Source organism: Mesoplodon bidens (assembly GCF_964165515.1).
Source record: "Mesoplodon bidens genome assembly, chromosome: 2".
NCBI classification, from domain to species: Eukaryota; Metazoa; Chordata; class Mammalia; order Artiodactyla; family Ziphiidae; genus Mesoplodon; species Mesoplodon bidens.
In genome coordinates, this window is record NC_138177.1 from 169,590,196 (window position 1) to 169,604,853 (window position 14,658).

Genomic DNA, 14,658 nt, shown 5'->3' on the forward strand with positions numbered 1-14,658 from the left:
ATTCTCCTTTAGTGGGAGCCCTCAATACCGTCTTGACAGATTTAACAAACAAACACATAGAATGGTGCTTGGTACATAGTAGGTGCTCAGGAAATATTTATCCAATCAGTGGATTTTTGAAAAGCAGTATTATTGCCAATGTACTGTATGGGAATGTGGACGGCTTGATGCTTATCATTCTTAAACAACAGGAATAAGTGCAGACACCATCTGTCCTCCCTATTTAATTTAACAAGACTCTGCATCTTATAGGGACGAGAAGGAGAAAGCAGGAGAAATGTGGATATGCTGAATTCCTGGGACCATGGTTATAAAGAATTGGATGGTTTTTTTGAAGTTTTCATTTCTTACTTTAAAAGGAATATATGTTTGTTGTAGAGTATTTAGAAAATATAGGAAGGACTTTTTCCTTCTAAAGGATTGTTTTATTTTTTTTAATTTTATTGAAATATAGTTGATTTACAATGTTGTGTTAATTTCTGCTGTACAGCAAAGAGATTCAGTTATATATATATATCTTTTTCATATTCTTTTCCATTATGGTTTATTACAGGATATTGAATATAGTTCCCTGTGCTATACAGTAGGACCTTGTTGTTTATCCATTCTACACATAATAGTTTGCATCTGCTAATCCCAAACTCCCAATCCATCCTTCCCCTACCCCCACCGCACCCCTTGGCAACCACATATCTGTTCTCTACATCTGTGAGTCTGTTTCTGTTGTACATAAGTTCATTTGTGTCATATTTTAGATTCCACATATGAGTGATATCATATGGTATTTGTCTTTCTCTTTCTGACTTACTCTACTTAGTATGCTAATCTCTAGTTCCATCCATGTTACTGCAAATGGCATTATTTCATTCTTTTTATGGCTGAGTAGTATTCCATTACATATATATATATATATACATATATATATATATATATATACATATATATATATACACACACACATATGCCACATCTTCTTTATCCACTCATCTGTCAATGGACAGTTAGGTTGCTTCCATGTCCTGGCTATAGTAAATAGTGCTGCTATGAACATAAGGGTGCATGTATCTTTTCAAATTATTGTTTTTTCCAGATATATGCCCATAAGTGGAATTGCTGGATTACATGGCAACTATATTTTTAGTTTTTTGAGGAACCTCCATAGTGTTTTTCATAGTGGCTGCACCAATTTATTCAATACATTCCCACCAACAGTGTAGGAGGGTCCCCTTTTCTCCACACCCTCTCCCGCATTTATTATTTGTAGACTTTTTAATCATGGCCATTCTGACCGGTGTGAGGTGATACCTCATTATAGTTTTGATTCGCATTTCTCTAATAATTACCGATGATGAGCAAGCATCTTCTCATGTGCCTATTTGTCATCTGTATGTTGAAGGATTGTTTTAGACATAACAAAGAATGTCATTCCCCAACACACTCACACACAGTCAATGGAAAATGGCTGCAGTTCCCTTGTAATTGTTCACCTGAGGTTTTACATTATTAGAAATTCTCCTGGAAATGACTTGCCTACAGTCCATGAAGAACAGCAGAAGGTGATGGAGAGCAATGGCCCTGGCTTCTGGCTAGCCATCATATGGAAGAGTAAGAAACCAATGGTGAGATGCAAGAGGGAGGAGATATGGGGATATACGTATACGTATAGCTGATTCACTTTGTTATAAAGCAGAAACTAACACACCATTGTAAAGCAATTATACTCCAATAAAGATGTTTAAAAAAATCGAAGGAAAAAAAAGAAACCAATGATGGACCCTCTAAGCACCTCATCTCTTGGGAGAGTCTCAAGAGTTTTGGAGAAATAACTTGTGCTTCCCAATCACCAAAAGGAAGGACCCAACCCTTGACCACGACGGGGAAGGTGCTTGAGGTCTTTTCACTCTTTTTTCTACCTTGACAAAGAATATTCCCAGGCTGATGCCTGAGGTGGCCCCAGCTAAACTACCAACTGTTTCCAGAGTGACTACTACATGCCAAGAACACTGAAGTAAATAGAACATGATCCTTGCCCAAGAAGGAAATAACACAGCCAGGACCACTTCTACTGCTAGTAGTAACAGTCATTATTTATCTCAGTCTTACTCTCTGCCAGGTACCATGCCAAGCTCTACCTAGATTATCTCATTTAATTCCCATAACCACCAAATGAGGTAAGTAACATTATTACCCCCTTCTATACAGGAGAAAACAGACTCAGAGGAGGTAAATAATTTGCTCAGGGTCACATAGCTATTAATCAGTGGAGTTGGGGTGAAACCTAGGAAGTCTGACTCCAGAGCCTTCACTTTTCCCCCCATAATAATGACTTGTGGTTTTTACAAAATATTTGTGCTCATTATAAAGAATTCAAGGATTACAGAAAAATACAAAGAAGAGAGTTAAAAACATACTCACTATAAATCCGACCACTTAGCAATAACATATCATTATAGATGAGCATTTCTCCATCTCTGGGCAAATATATGTAGGTAGGTAGATTGGGAGATAATGATGGTAATAATGACAGTTTCCCTTCAATAAGCACTATGAGCTGGATACTGTTCCAAGCGCTTTCCATGAATTAACACACTTAATTTACTCAGAGAGAGATGGTTAGACATATTTTTATTAAAATGAACTCATTTAACATATTCAGTGTTCATATCAGCAGCTAACCACCTGGTGATGTTTTTCCCCAAATCTGGTTCTTTCGTCAGTCTTTGCTGTCTTGACTCTGCCTTCCAATCAAATCCTAAGCCTGGAGTCCTTGGGCTGCAAAAGCTGAGTCTTTAAATAGCACTCTCTGCACAGCTGCTGCCTGGTCAAATGTCTCTGCTGTTCCCCAAGGCGGTGGTGTTATTTGTAGAAGTGAAGTTTGCTAGAGGCTCAGCATATGCTTTTCATCTGCTAGGGTAGGTATCTGGGCCTTAGCATTCTTCTTCCTGGCTTTCTAAGTGTTAGACTTTCCCTACCCTTTTCTCCAATCCAAATGAAGCTTGGTCTTCAGATCTTGCCCAGTGGAGGCCAGAGAGTCTCAGATGAGGATGTTGTTGGAATTTGCTAAATGACTCAGAAAGGTCAGCTTGCTCATCCATCTGAGATGGCAAAAGACCAGGAGAGACTGCCTCGCTCCGAAGGGGCTCCCAACCAATCAGAGTCTCGGGTACTTCCGTGGGGTCTGGTCCTACCAATATCTTGTACTGTGAATGAATCTCTTGCCCCAGTTTCCCCTGAGACAAAAGGCTCTGCTGGATTCAGAATGACAAAATCAACATCTTTGGAGATGGCTCACAGCCCATCATAACCATCTAATCCAAAACAGAAGCTGTAATTTTCCGGCCAAACCTGCTTCTCCCCTCCAGCTCCTCAGCTCAGAGAGGACAGCCCACCCACCACTCTGCCTGATTGCTGCAGTTAGACAGCTGGGAGCTGTCCTTGACACTTCTGTCACTCGTCCTCGACTAGTCACCAAGTCTTGTTGATTTTACCTCTAAATATACTCTATTTCCACAGCCAAAGTGCAAATGACTTTTATCCCTCACCTACTGTATATCCTCCTCCTGAAGTCTCTTTTATTATCCTTTACTTTGTTCTGCAAACAGCAGGCCAGTGTAATCTTTCATCTCATTTAGAATCAACTTTATTAAATATAATTTACATAAAAGAAAATGTACTAATTTAAAGTGCATTTTGGCAAATTCATACACCCATGTAACCACCACCATAACAAGATATAGAATATTTTTACTTTTTAGATCAGTTTTAGGTTCACAGCAAAATTGAGAGGAAGGTATATAGATTTCCTGTGATCCCCTGCCCCAGCAGTCCCCACCACAATGGTGCATTTGTTACAATTGATATACCTACATTCACAGATCCTTATCACCCAAAGTCCATAGTTTATGTTAGGGTTCACTCTTGGTGTTGTACATTCTGTGGGTTTGGTCAAATGTGTAACATGTATCCACCACTATAGCATTATACAAAGTAGTTTCGCTGCTCTAAAAATCCTTTGCTGTACACCTGAAACTAACACAACATTGTTAATCACCTATACTCCAATGTAAAATAGAAAGTTAAAAAAAAACACGAATAGGGTCTTCCCTGGTGGCGCAGTGGTTGAGAGTCCGCCTACCGATGCAGAGAACGCGGGTTCGTGCCCCTGTCCGGGAAGATCCCACATGCCGCGGGGCGGCTGGGCCCGTGAGCCATGGCCACTGAGCCTGCGCGTCCGGAGCCTGTGCTCCGCAACGGGAGAGGCCACAACAGTGAGAGGCCCGCATAACGAAAAAAAAAAAAAAAAACCCACAAATATATGTACTGTTAATAGGATTTTCTTCAAGGGAAAGGAATTTAATTGCTGGAAACAGGGAAGGAAAGAGACAATTTTCCCTATAAACTACTTGGTAACTTTTGAATTTTGAACTATTTGCATATATTTCCTACTCAAAAGTTATTATAAAAATGAAAAATTATAAACCCATTAAAGTGCTTAACAAGCTATATATAAGGCAGAGAATGAGATTTGGGGATGTCTTTTCACTTTTCTGCTATATATTTGGTGATATTTGAATTTTTCTAACAAATGTGTTCACATGCTATGTTTATAATTTAAAATTAAAGCTAAAAAATCACTTGACCAAAAAAATAAATAAAAATCCTCTGTGTTCTGCCTATTCATCCTCCCTACACCCAAATCCCTGGAGGTTACTGACCTTTTGACTGTCTCCATAGTTTTGCCTTTTCCAGAATGTCACATAGTTGGAGTCATACAGTATGTAGCCTTTTGAGATTGGCTTATTTCACCTAGTAATATGCATTTATTTCTTCCTGGTCTTCTCATGGCTTGATAGCTCATTTCTTTTTAGCACTGAATAATATTCCATCCTCTGAATATACCACAGTTTATTCATCCATTCACTTACTGAAAAACATCTTAGTTGCTTCCAAGTTTTGGAAATTATGAATAGAGGTGTTATAAACATCTGTATGCAGGCTTTTGTGTAGGTGTAGCTTTTCAATTTGTTTGGGTAAATACCAAGGAGCACAATTATTGGAGCATATGGTAAGAATATGTTTAGTTTTGTAAGAACCTGCTAAACTATTTTCCAAAGTAGCTGTACCATTTTTCATTCCCAGCAGCAATGCAAGAGAGTTCCTGTGGCTTCACATCCTCACCAGCATTTGGTGTTGCCAGTGTTCTGGATTTTGGCCATTCTAATAGGTGTATATCAGTATGTCATTATTTTAATATGCATTTCTCTGATGATGTATGATGTGGAGCATATTTTGGTATGCTTACTTGCCATCTGTATATCCTCTTTGGTGAGGTGTCTGTTAAGGTCTTTGGCCCATTTTAAAATCAGGTTGCTTTCTTATTGTTGAGTTTTAAGAATTCTTTGTATAATTTGGATAATAGTCCTTTATCAGATATGTCTCATGCAAATATTTTCTCCCAGTTTGTGGCTTGTCTTCTCATTCTCTTGACTTTGTGTTTTGCAGAGCAGAAAAGTTTAATTTTAATGAGCCCAGCTTATTGATTCATTCTTTCAGGGATTCTGCATTTGGTGTTGTATCTAAAAATTCATCACCATGCCCAAGGGCATCTAGATTTTCTCCTATGTCTTGCATTTTACATTTGGGTCTGTGATCAATTTTGAATTAATTTTGTGAAGAGTAAGGTCTGTGTCTAGATTCATTTATTTGCATGGGAATGTCCAGTTGTTCCAGCATCACTTGTTGAAGCTATCTTTACTCCATTGTATTGCCTTTGCTACTTTAGTCAAATATCAGTCAACTTTATGTGGGTTTATTTCTGGGATCTTTATTCTGTTCTATTGATCTATTCTTTTGCCAATACCATAGTCTTAATTACTGTAGCTTTATGGTAAGTCTTGAAGTTGGGTAGTATCAGTCCTCCTACTTTGTTCTTCTCCTTCAATATTGCATTGGCTATTTGGTCTTTTGCCTCTCCATAAAAACTTTAGAATCAGTTTGTCAAAATCCACAAAATTATTTGCTGGGATTTTCATTGGGATTGCATAGAACCTATAGATATGTTGGGAAGAACTGATATCTTGACAATATTAAATCTTCATATCCATGAACATGGAATATCCCTCCATTTATTTAGTTTTTACTTTTTATTCACTATTAGTGGGTGAGTTTATTTTTTTTAATTTTTATTGGAGTATAATTGCTTTACAATGTTGTGTAGTTTCCACGGTATAGCAAAGTGAATCAGCTATACATATACATATATCCCCTCTTTTTTGGATTTCCTTCCCATTCAGGTCACCACAGAGCACTGAGTAGAGTTCCCTGTGCTATACAGTAGGTTCCCATTTGTTATCTATTTTATACATAGTATCAATAGTTTATATATGTAAATCCCAATCTTTCAATTCATCCTACCCCTCCCCTTCCCCCTTGATATCCATACGTTTGTTCTTTACATCTGCGTCTCTATTTCTGCTTTGTAAATAAGATCATATATTTATTTAGTTTTATGATTTCTTTTACCAGAGTCTTGTAGTTTTCTTCTTATAGATCTTGTACATATTCTGTTAGGCTTATATTTAACTATTTCATTTTGTGGGGTGTTAAGATAAATAATATTGCATTTTTAATTTCAAAATTTACTTTTCATTGATGGCATGTTGAAAAGTATTGACATTTTTGTATTAATTTTGTATCCTGCAACCTTAATATAATTGCTTATTAGTTCTAGGAGGTTTTTATTGGTTGATTCTTTCAGAGTTTCTGAATAGACAATCATGCCATCTGTAAACAAAGACAGCTATATTTCTTCCTTCCTGATCACTATACCTTATATGCCCTTTTCTTTTCTTATTGCATAGCTAGAATTTCCAGTATGATGTAGAAAAGCATTAGTGAGAGGGGAAATCCTTGCTTTGTTCCTGATCTTAGTGGGAAATCTTCAAGTTTCTCACCATTAATTATGATGTTAGCTGTAGGATTTTTGTTGATGTTCTTTATCAAGTTGAGGAAGTTCCCCTCTGTTCCTAGTTTGCTGAGAATTTTTATCATAAATGGATGTTAGATTTTGTCAAATGCTTTTCCTGCATCTATTTTTATAAGCTTTTTAAAAAAATTTATTTATCTTTGGCTGTGTTGGGTCTTTGTGGCTGTGTGTGGGCTTTCTCTAGTTGCAGCAAGCAGGGGCTACTCTTCATTGCAGTGCACTGGTTTCTCATTGTGGTGGCTTCTGTTGTTGCAGGGCATGGGCTTTAGGCGCATGGGCTTCAGTAGTTGTGGTGCATGGGCTTAGTTGCTCCACAGCATGTGGGATCTTCCCGGACCAGGGCTCGAACACATGTCCCCTACATAGGCAGGCGGATTCTTAACCACTGTGCCACCAGGGAAGCCCTCCTGCATCTATTGATGTGATCATGTGATTTTTCTTCTTTAACCTGTTGATGTGATGGATTACATTGATTGATTTTCAAATATTGAACCAGCCCTGCATACCTGGGATAAATCCCCCTTGGTTACGGTGTATAATTATTTTTATTCATTGTTTGATTTCATTTGATAATATTTTAGTAAGGATTTTTGCATTTATGTTCATGAGAGATATTGATCTGTAGTTTTCTTTTCTTGTAATGTCTTTTTTTTTTTTTTGGTATTAATGTAATGCTGGTCTCAAAGAACAAATTAGGGAGTATTCCCTCTGCTTCTATCTTTGGAAGAGATTGTAGATACTTGGTATAATTTCTTCCTTAGATGTCTGGTAGAATTCATGAGTGAAACCACCTGGGTCTGGTGCTTTCTGTTTTGGAAGGTTTCTAAGTATTGATTCAATTTCTCTAATAGATACAGACCTATTCATTTTGTCTATTTCTTCTTATTTGAGTTTTGGTAGATTGTGTCTTTCAAGGAATTGATCCATTTCACTTAAGTTATCAAATTTGTGTGCGTAGAATTGTTCATAATATTCCTTTATTATCCTTTTATTGTCCGTGAGACCTGTAGTGATCACTTTCATTTTTGATATTAGAAATTTGTGTCCTCTCTCTTTCTGTCTTAGCCTGGCTCAAAGCTTATCAATTGTATTGAAGTTTTTCCCAAAGAACCAGCTTTGGGTTTTGTTAATTTTCTCTATTGATTTCCTCTTTTCAAGTTCATTGGTTACTAATCTAATTTTTATTATTTCTTTTCTTCTGCTTACTTTGGAATTAATTTATTCTTCTTCTTCTAATTTCCCAAGGTGGAAGCTTATATTATTGGTGTTTAACTCATTCTTCTTTTCTAATATATGCATTCAATGCTATACATTTCCTTCTAAGCCCTGCTTTTGCTGCATCCCCAAATTTTTGATAAGTTGTATTTACATTTTCATTTCATTTAAAACGTCTTTACATTTCTCTAGAGATTTCTTCCTTGGCCTATGCGTTATTTAGAAGTGTGTTGTTGGGGTTTCCCTGGTGGCACAGTGGTTGGGAGTCCACCTGCCGATGCAGGGGACACGGGTTCGTGCCCCAGTCCGGGAGGATCCCGCATGCTGCAGAGCGGCTGGGCCTGTGAGCCATGGCCCCTGGGCCTGCACGTCCGGGGCCTGTGCTCCGCAACGGGAGAGACCACAGCAGTGAGAGGCCCGCGTACCACAAAAAAAAAAAAAAAAAAAGTGTGTTGTTTAATCTCCTAGTATTGGGGGATTTTCCAGCTATGTTTTTTTTTTTTTGTCATTGATTTCTTTTTTGATTCCATTGTTATCTGAGAGCAGAGATTGTATGATTTCTATTCTTTTCAATTTGTTAAGGTCTGTTTTATGGCCCAGAAATGTGGTCTATCTTGGTGAACTTTCCATGTAAACTTGAGAAGAATGTGTCATCTGCTGCTGTTGGATGAAGTAGTCTATAGATGTCAATTATATCCAGTTGATTGATGGTGCTGTTGATTTCAACTATGTCCTTACTGATTTTCTGCCTGCTGAATCTGTTCATTTCTGATAGAGGGCTGCTTAAAATCTCCAACTATAATAATAAATTCATCTATTTCTCTTTGCATTTCTTTCAGTTTGCCTTACATATTTTGATGCTCTGTTGTTAGGTGTGCACACATTAAGGATGATTATGTCTTCTTGGAGTATTGACCTTTTCTTCATTATGTAATGCCTCTCTTTATCACTGATAATATTCCTTACTTTGAAGTCTGCTCTGTCTGAAATTAATATAGCTTCCTCTGCATACTTTTAACTAGTGTTAGCATGGTATATCTTTCTTCATCCATTTACTTTGATTTATATGTGTCTATTTAAAGTGGGTTTTTTGCAGACAACATAGTCATGCCTTGTCTTTTGATACACTCTGAGAATCTATTTTTAAGAAAAGCCACTTTATTGAGGTATGGTTGACACAAAAGCTGTGCATATTTAATGTATACGATTTGATGAGTTTGGAGATAAGTATACAGCTGTGAAACCATCACCACAGTCAATGCCATACACACATTCATCACTAACAAAAGTTTTCTCCTACTCTCTTTTATTATTATTGTTGTTATTATTATTTTGTGATAAGAATACTTAACATAAGAGCTATCCTCTTAGTGAATTTTTAAGAATACAATACAATATTGTTAACTATAGTATAACTACTATGCTGTACAGTAGATCTCTAGGAGTTATTAATCTTGCATAACTGAAATTTTGTACCCTTTGACCAATCCTCCCTTATTTCCTTTTCCTCCAGTCCCTGGCAACCACCACTCTACTCTCTGCTTCTGAGTTTGGCTATTTAGATTCCCCATATAAGTGCAATCATATGTCATTTGTCTTTTTGCATACAGCTTATTTCACTTACCTTATATCCTCTAGGTTCATCCATGTTGCTTCAAATGGCAGAATTTCTTTCTTTTTAAAGGCTGAATAACATTTCATTGTATGTATATACCACATTTTGTATCAAATTAAATGTTTGATACAAATATTTACCTGTTTATGGACATTTGCACTACTTCTACATCTTGGCTATTGTGAATAATGATATAATGTACAGAGGAACGCAGGTATCTCTTCAGAATCCTGATTTCAATTCCTTTGGATATAAACCCAGAGTGGGATTACTGGAGCATATGGTAGTTCTATTTAATTTTTTGAGGAACCTCCATACTGTTTTCCATAGCGGCTGCACTAATTTACATTCCTCCCAAGAATGCACAGGGGTTTCATTTTCTTCACATCTTTACCAACACTTGTTATCTCTTGGTTTTGTTTTGTTTTGTTTTTTGTTTATAATAGCTATCCCAAGAGGTGTGAGGTGATCTTTCATTGTGGAGTTGAGCACATTTTTCATGTATCAGTTGGCCATTTTTATATCTTCTTTGGAGAAATGTCTGTTCATTTCCTTTGTGTATTTTAAAATCAGATGATGATGATGACTACTACTACCACCACTATTGTTACTATTATTGTTGTTGTTATTTTACTATTGAGTTGTAGGAGTTCCTTACATATTTTAGATATTAAGCCCTTATCAGATATATAGTTTGCAAATATTTTCTCATTTTACAATCAGGTTATTATTTTGCTATTGAGTTGTAGGAGTTCCTTATATGTTTTAGATATTAACCCTTTATCAGATATATGGTTTGTAAATGTTTTCTCCCATTCTGTAGGTTGTCTTTCACTCTGTTAATTTTTCTTTTGCTCTAGAGAGCTTTTTAGTTTGATGCAGTCCCACATGTGTACTTTCACTTTTGTTGTCTGTGCTTTTGGTGTTGTATCCAAGAAATCATTGCTAAGACCAATTTCAAGTAGATTTTTTCCTCTATGTTTTTCTTTTTTTCTAGGAGTTTCATGGTTTCAGGTCTTGTATGTAAGTCTTGAGTTCACTTTGAGTTGGTTTTTGTGTATGGTGTAAGACAGGATTCAATTTCATTCTTTTGCATGTGAAAATGCAGTTTGTCCAAAATCATTTATTGAAGAGACTCTCATTTCTGTGCTCTCAATTCTGTTTTATTTGTCTATATGTTTTTTTTTATGCCAGTACCATACTGTTTGTTTACTGTAGCTTTGTAATATATTTTGAAATCGGGAAGTATGATGCCTCCAGTTTTGTTTTTTGCTCAAAATTGTTTTGGGTCTTTGAGGACTTTTGTGCTTTCACATGAATTTTAGGATTGTTTTTCTGTTTCTGAAAAAAATGGCAGTGGGATTTTATAGGGGTTACATCGAACCTATAGATTGTCTTGAATAGTATGGACATTTTAACAATATTAATTCTTCCAATTCATGAACACAAGATGTCTTTCCATTTATTTGTGTCTGCTTTAATTTCTTTCATCAGTGTTTTATAGTTTTCAGTGTATAAGTCTTTTACCTTCTTGAATAAGTTTATTCCTAAGCATTTTATTCTTTTTGATGCTCTTGTAAATCAGATTGTTTTCTTAATTTCCTTTTTGAATAGTTTCTTGTTAGTGTTTAGACACACAACTAATTTTTGTAGGTTGTTTTGATCTCTTTTAGTTGGTGCATTTAAATCATTGATATTCAAAGTTATTATTATGTAGTGGGATTAATATCTTTCATATCTGTTACTGTTTTCTATTTGTTGTCATTTTTCTTTTTTCTTAACTTTGTCTTCTACACCTTTTCATTCTTTTTGTTGTTTTAATTGAACATTTTATATTATTCCATTTTCTTTTCTTTTTTGGCATATCAGTTATACTTCTTCTTTTTTTTTTTTTTTTTTGTGGTACGTGGGCCTCTCACTGTTGTGGTCTCTCCCGTTGTGGAGCACAGGCTCCGGACGTGCAGGCTCAGCAGCCATGGCTCAATGGGCCCAGCTGCTCTGCGGTATGTGGGATCATCCCAGACCGGGGCACAAACCCATGTACCCTGCATCGGCAGGCAGACTCTCAACCACTGCGCCACCAGGGAAGCCCTCAGTTATACTTCTTATTGTACTTTTGTTAGTGATTGCCTTAGGTTTGTAATATACATTTATAACTAATCCAAGTTCATTTTCAAATAATACTATACCACTTCACAGGTAGTGTCAGTACCTTATAATAACAAAATAATCTTAATTCCTCCTTCCTATTCCTTGTATCATTTCAGTCATCAATTTCATTTATACATAAGCATATATAAATATATATGTACTTATATATATTTATATATATTATATACTTATATAATCAAACACATTGTTGACATTATTATTGTGAACAAACCATTATCTGTTAACTCAATATGAATAAGAAAAATAAAAGTTTTATTTTACCTTCGCTTATTTCTTCTTTGATGCTCTTTGTTTTTTCATGTATATTCAGTTTTCTGACCTATATAATTTTCCTCCTTTCTAAAGAACTTTTAACATTTCTTGCAAGGTAGGTCTACTGGCAACCAATTCCTTAAATTTTTGCTTGTCTGAGAAAGTCTTTATTTCTTCTTCACTTTCAAAGGATAAGTTTTCAGGGTACATAATTCTAGCTTGGTGGGTTTCTTCTGCAATACTTTAAAGATTTCACTCCACTCTCTTTTTGCTTGCATGGTTTCTGAGAAGTATGATGAAATTCTTATCTTTGCTCCTCTAGAAGTAAGGTGGGTTTTTTTTCCCCTCTTACTTCTTTCAAGATTTTTTTCTTTATATTTAATTTTTTGAAGTTTCTATATAATATACATAGGTTTGTTTGTTTGTTTGTTTGTTTTAGTATTTATCATGCTTGGCATTCTTTTAGATTCCTGGATCTGTGGTTTGGTATCTGTCATTAAATAGGGGACGTTCTCTCATTGTAGCTTCAAATATTGCTTTTGTTACTTTCTCTGTTTCTTCTACTTCTGGTATTTCCATTATATATCTGTTACCCCTTTTGTGGTTGTCCCACAGTTCTTAGATATTCTGACTATTTTTTTCAATTTTTTTTTTCTCTTTGCTTTTCAGTTCTGGAGGTTTTATTGAGATAGCCTCAAGCTCAGAAATTCTTTCCTCAGCCATGTCCAGTCAACTAATATGCCCATATAAAAGGCATTAGTCATTTCTGTTACATTGTTTATGATCTCTAGCATTTTGGACATTCTTTCTTATGATTTCCATCTCTCTGTTTGCATTGCTGATCCATTCTTGCATGCTGCCTACTTTATTCATTGAGCCCTTAGCATGTTAGTCATAGTTGTTTCAAATTCTCAGTCTGATAATTCCAATGTCTCTGGTGTACCTAACTCTGTTTTTGATGCTTGCTTATCTCTTCAAACTGTGGTTTTGCTTTTTATTATGCCTTGTAATTTTTTTGTTGAAAGGTGGACATGATGTACTAGGTAAAGGAGTTGTTGCAAATAGGCCTTTACTGATGGGGTGGTAAGGTATAGGGGGAGGGAAAGTGTTTTGTAGTCCTATGATTAGGTCTCAGATTTTTGACGAGCCTGTGCCTCTGGACTATGAACTTCACCAGTGCTTCTCATCCCCTAAACATCTTAGGTGGGACAGGATGGCTAGAGTGGGCTGGAGTTGGGTATTTACCTTCCTCCATGTCAATTAGGCTGTGACAAAACCCCAGCAGGTTAGACTCTGGTTAAATGGCTTCCTGTGATGGAAGACCTTATTCTTAAAAAGAATAGAATGCTCTGGTGTATTACAGAATGGTTCCTTTCCTCCTCCCCTTGCCAGAAGCACTAGGGGATTTTTCTCTGTTATTCACTGTGAGAACCTAGTAGAGCTCCAGGAGATAAAACTCACAAAAGTGTGGTGTTTCCCCCTTTACCACCCACCCCCTATGACTCGGTCCCTCTGGAGTTTTTAACTCTCAGACTTGTCCACACTAAGCCTCTAGCAATGCATCAATTTCAGTTTAGTTTTCATATTCTGGTACTGGTTCCCATGGAGGTTTCTGTTGGTGGGTTTCTACTTAGATGAGTTGTGATTCTCTGTATGAGCCTATCTGTCTCTTCAATTTTGGGAGCAGCAGTTTGACCTGTGACCTCACTTCTCTGATGGATCTAAGAAGAGTTATTGATCTTTCAGCTTGTTAAACCTTTTACTTCTTGTTAGAATGGAGTGGTGACCTCCAAGTTTCTTACGTGGCAGACTAGAAACCAGAAGTTCTAGAACATGTTCATCACCTGAAGAAGTTCCCTTGTGCCCCTTCCCAGTTCAACTCCTCTTTTCCCCCTCCCAGTCCCCCAGCAACCACTGATCTACTTTCTGTCAGTATAGATGACTTTTTATCTGTTCTAGAATTTCATATATTGGAATTATGTAATAGGTAATATTTTGGGCCTGGCTTCTTTCACTTAGCATAATTTAGTAGAGTTTCATCCATGTTGTTGAATTTATCAGTACTTTATCCCTTTTCTTTGCTGGGCCCATGGTTATAGATATACTACAATTTGTGTATTAATTCACCTGTTAATTTGGATATTTTTAATTTTAGGATATTAGGAATAATGTTGCTATAGATATTTGTGTGCAAGTCTTTGTTTGGACATATGCTTTCATTTCTCTTAGGAATGCAACAGCTGGGTCATATGGTGGCTATTTACATACCTTTATAAGAAACTTCCAAACAGTTCTCCAAAGTGATTGTACCATTGACACTCCCAACGTCAGTGAATGAGAGTTCTAGTTGCTCTGCATCCTCATTAACATTTGGTATTGTCAGTTATTTTATCCTTTTTTTTTTTTTGTGTGGTACATG